Source organism: Puntigrus tetrazona, chromosome 23, assembly GCF_018831695.1.
Source record: "Puntigrus tetrazona isolate hp1 chromosome 23, ASM1883169v1, whole genome shotgun sequence".
Classification (NCBI taxonomy): Eukaryota; Metazoa; Chordata; class Actinopteri; order Cypriniformes; family Cyprinidae; genus Puntigrus; species Puntigrus tetrazona.
The window spans coordinates 16,582,504-16,587,784 of NC_056721.1; the positions used below are offsets into that span (position 1 = coordinate 16,582,504).

At 38.2% G+C, this 5,281-nt stretch overlaps 1 protein-coding gene across 1 annotated transcript in view; it reads left to right on the forward strand.

The window, feature by feature from the left end:
* LOC122328571 (histone-lysine N-methyltransferase 2D-like) overlaps positions 1-5,281 on the forward strand; it is a 25,439-nt gene that overhangs the window by 534 nt on the left and 19,624 nt on the right. The window lies entirely within an intron of this gene.

Sequence of the window (5,281 nt, forward strand, 5' to 3'; positions counted from 1 at the left end):
AATCGTTTTGCTGCTGTGGAAGATAAAACTTATGATTTAGAGCGTTTTTCGTTGTTGTTTTTTTTGGTTTTTTTATGAAAGTCTTTTAGGCCGACCAAAAATATAGGTGCAGTTTAATTGTTTTCTATATAGTTCTATTATAAAATTTCATTTATTTCTGGCATGGCAAAGCTTCAATTTTAGTAGCCATTACTTCAGTTTGTATTGTCACTTGATCCTTCAGAAATCATTCTAATATGACTATATGTAATTAACTTGTTGTTGTCTTTTAAAAAATAAGCAGAAGAACATTGTTAAAAAAAAAAAAAAATATATATATATATATATATAGTAATAAAATAAAAAAGAATAAAAATTAATGTTAATCAAAAAAAAATAAAGAAATAACACATTAGATGATCGGGTATGTTTTACAAAAGCCATTAAATTATGTTTATGGTATGAACAGATATGATTCGTAATAATATACATAATTCTTTTTTTCTTTTTCTTTTTACTCTAGACAGCGAGCTTTAACGTTATCTTTGTCATAAAGAAATGTTTTTTGTTAAACATTTACCTAAATGAATAAAATAATTGCTGTAAATTAAACTCTCACAGAGTAATAAATTGAAAGTTTTACTGAAATCCATGAAACGCAGCAATAAAGTGGTATGATAAACCATGCGTCCCTACCTCTGCGCGTTGTGTGCTTCTGTATTGTTTTGCAGTGTTGTTAGCGTGGCTCTATGAAGTGTGACTGTGATTTCATACCCAGCAGACAGCAGACAGGGCTGAACAGGCTCAGACTCTGTTCTCTGCCAAGCTCCCAGCTCTCTCCGCTCTATTTAAGCACATGTGGCACTGGCATTTGCCACATTTATGATGTGTGTATTACAGCGCAAAAACAGCTTGCTGTCTGCTCTTTAAACAGCTCAATTTGGAGCAAAGCTCAGCCTTTTGGCTCTCTGGCAGGCAGCCGTGCTGTATGAAAGCATGTGGAATAGAGTAGCGCAATGCCCAAGGGATATCTCCAGTAAACAGAGCAAGAGCGTGCGCGAGAGAGACTAAATACGCAATGACAGACGTGACACACTCCAGTCTACTGTGGACAAACAAAGGTCAGAGGGGAGTGTGTGTGTGTGTTGCAGGATACAGTAGATTTATTAAATTGATATGTGTAACTTACAGTTTAATAGAAACTGGAGCCTTTTTAAACCATTGGCTCTAAATGGAGATGTTAAAGCATTTGGGTTTTATGTGCCAATTGTAGAGGAAGCCCATAATGTTTTCCCCGCTTTATGTCTTCATTAAATGTCAAAGCACAAGTACATTCGACTAACAGGCTTTTTTCCGCCTCTGTCTTTCTTTTCCCAGTATTTCTCCGGGCTCTTGTTGCCGTCTACTCCTTTGCCGCTCTGTTTAGGCCCGCATAGAGCCGCTTAATCAAGACAAGACGCAAACCAATGACTGCATGCAGTGTTGGAAATAAACCAGCTTTTTTTCCACAAAAGGAAATATTAATATTAGATTTTTTTCCCCTCTCCTGTCATTTTCCATCAGGGACCTCTATGCAATTTAATCACCACTAAAATCATTAAAAAAGATCTGAAGATTAAATTATATTGGCATTTGCAAAATTATGTAATACATTTACATTACAATGAAGAAATTAAAATAATGCATTTTATCTGTCTGGGGTTCCGCTGAGCTCTACCTGGGAAATATAGCAGCAGGAAATGGACAGGCTCTGTTCTTGAGATCTGACTGTAATGGAGAAGAGCTTAGAGCTTTGGACCTCCAGAGCTGTTTCTCCTGGTATATATCTGCCGCCTTTAGTGCTATTAACCTAGTTTAGCTTGGAGTTTTAACATTTAGATCTATTTGCATGTTTCAAAGGACAGCCAAGGACACGCTTCCACTTAATATCACCACTTTTTCTCTCATATTACACTGTTTTTCAAGTAATTTGTGGAGTGTTTAGACACTTTCTTTCAATAGAATTGTGCCTTCAATCTGGTGAGTGACAAGACAGTTTTCTACTACAAATAAAGTGCCTTTGCCTGTCACTCAGTATCAATCAAAACTGTCAGATGAAAAAAAGTAATGTTATATACAGTGTGTGTGTGTGTAAGTATACATACGTGATTAATACATGAGTAATAAGCGACCACTTTATGTGCACAATTACTTTATATATAAAATATATACATTGCAATTTACTGTTTTTTTGGGTAGATATATCGATGTGTTTAAAGTCATGCCACCTTCTCTCTGTGTAGGTCTGACTGATGAGGAGGTCGATCTGGCCATCCAGAGGTCCGTGTAGTACAGATGAGCCGCTGACTGTAGCTGTTCCTGGGCGCACACGCCGCTCACCCTGTTCCACTGGCCCCATACAGTGAGTATTACCACAGCCCCTTTTACTAGGATAGGGGGTCTACCCTATTACCCCTCCACTCGCCCACCTGCTGTATGTTTTTGCAGCCCATGTGCTCCTTAAACATGACTCTTGTCTAGTCTAGTAGATTTTCTCTACCAAATGGTGCGTGACTATATTAAATGAGTCCTCCAATCTCCTCTGTGCTCCGTAATCTTGTTTTAAACCTTCGCCCGTACATCAATTCCAAAACAGCCAACTGTGTGGAATGCTTGGAATATCGTGCTGATATTTTTATAAGCTTCCAACATAACTATTATCTTAGACGAGAGTGGTTTTCAAAGGAAATGAGTGGCGTAGAGCATCCATTTGCGTAGGCATGTAATTAATTTTTGCACGGCCTTGCGATATGATGTCCACGCCGTTAACGGCGATCTCTGGTTGGTTGGCCCACTGAGGCCTTTCTGCAGCCTGTATCTTTATTACCTCCTGGGTTATGAGCTCCAGGCCGGCCGCTGATTTACCAATCCTGAATGAAGTTCGCATAATGCTTAACCTGTATGACAATGATTCCAGATGTATTCCACCCTCATTTATTGCCACCTGTCCTTGACTCCCGCCATCTCATGTTTTGTAATGAAAGCGATGTTGATGGGATGGCCATGTAGTTGAGCTTCAGCCCCACTAGAGTGGGGGTTTTATATCAAAACGGCTATGAGAGAATGGCATAATGAGGGGAGAGTGAGAGATCTTGGCGGGGTCAGGTTGGGAAGAGGGTCCCTCTCTTTGATGTCCTTGTTATGGGGACGATGCGCCTGGACCGCATCCATCTCTGTGGATAATGGATACTCTGATCTCTATTTTCAAGCGGCAGAAGGACAGTAGGGCCTTTCTGAACCCAATAAATTTGAGCGGAGATTGGAAAAAGGGAATGGAGGCCATGCTCACACCTTAAGTGACCAAATAAAAGCAGGAGTGGAAAGTGGTGGCGGAGGGGCTACCCATGTGGAAGAAGTCCTCCGTTTGGACCTCGAGTTGAAGTAGGAGATCGGTCAGGGCCGCTGGCTAAGCTCAAGGACTCTGAAATCACCCCAGCTGCCATCATGCGTGTCCTGCATGCCATGCTCCACAAGGACACTTCAGTTAATGTGCTGTTTACCGTTGATACAAAAACCTATGTTGTCAGAAGTTCTTAAAATGGAAGTTTTGGGAAGTTGCAGGTTTGCTGATGTTTTGATGTACTTTCTGGTGTAGCGTGTCACCTTCATTCAGCAGAACTGAGCTTCAGTCTTCAGTCAGGTTTGATCCTGTGAGTGACAAGGCACTGATTCTTGAGTATTTCTTAAGGCTGGGACACACCAAGCTGACTTTAAAAAGTAGCTGTGAAATCTGACAGTGTTGTTTCTTTGCGTCTGGCAGAAGCTGGACAGAAAGCTGCGGCTTGAACACACCGCTTAGACTACAGCAGACTGCTACCTAACATGTGTGCTCTGCAAGTCGTGAGAGGAATTAGCGGTCTGTGTCCAGCAACTATCAGTAGTAGTATGTATTAAATCAGTCAAGCGGAGGAAATGAAACAAGGATATACAAGATATACATAGATGTATAAAATGTAAACAGCGATTGCTTACCATTTATGTTGATAACTAACATATATAAGTAATTTTTAACATCATTCTGATTGGATCCGTCAGAAAGAAGAAAGCCATAGCTAGCTAGGATGCTTTGAGGCGAAGTAAAGCATAGGCCAATTTTCATTTATTAACTATTACGCCGTGTTTTTATGCATGTGATTGCTTTATACAAAGTTTGTAGCATTTTATTTGTTCTACTATACTTTTGTCATATTGCTTGTAATTAGTTTCTTATTCTTATTTAATTGCTGACTGTTTACTTGTCTTCAATGAGCGTGAGTTATTACATTTCTATGGTATCAAGAATTTTGATATCATAGAGTTTTTAAAACAAAAATAATAATGTTGTGATATATATATTGTTACCAGGGCTCCAGACAAAAAATCTTAGCCTTTCAATCAAAGTGTTATGTGTTTGTAAATGACGTAGGAACTAAGGTGCACTTAAAGTGGGAACTACTGAATGTATTTTCCAACTTGAAATATACATCCACGAAGAATTGTTCATTACATAGAATCTGTACCAATATCATGGACCATAAACACCACCTGACCAGTGGGTGGAGTCCTAATATAATTATGTTGCCATTTGTCTTTTACCCATTCAGTCTGTTTTTTTCTTCATTAGTAAAATGCAATTTTATAGGACAAAGGTTAAGTAAAAATATCAATATGCAGCATAGCACGTAAATGCTCCTCTTATAGTTATTTTTCCAGCTGACTATTGAGCTTATGGACATCAAATGGTTATTATCAGGTAAATATATAACTCACATTGCAGTGTTTGAAGCTTTAAACATTTTCTAGAGTTTGAAACACTGAAGGAGCTTTTGCAGAGACATCTCAGTAAGTTGTATGTAGTATCCCATATGTATTGTTTGAATTTCATTATGAATTTGGCATGATTTTAAAGCTGATACTTTATTTATTTAAATATAGCAAAGCTTTTTGTTTTTACTGGATGGCAAGTGCTCTTCAAATAATATGAAGAACACAGCATAAGAAGCCATATTAGTAATGATTAAAAAATTGTTAATAAGTGTTGCCAATATCCATTTAGCTGACCAGCGTGACCTGTGTGAAGTTTGTTCAGAGCATTGCCTGAAATAGACACTACAAAGCAATCAGGAAAAGAGAGGCATTACATACCTATAACGCATATAATATAATCGCTCTAAATAAATGCTGACCATTTATGCTATGAACTATGATAGAAAAGTGGAGTCATATTCCATCCCTAATCTGAATTTTAAGTTTACAATTGGAGAAAATTATAAAACTCAAACTG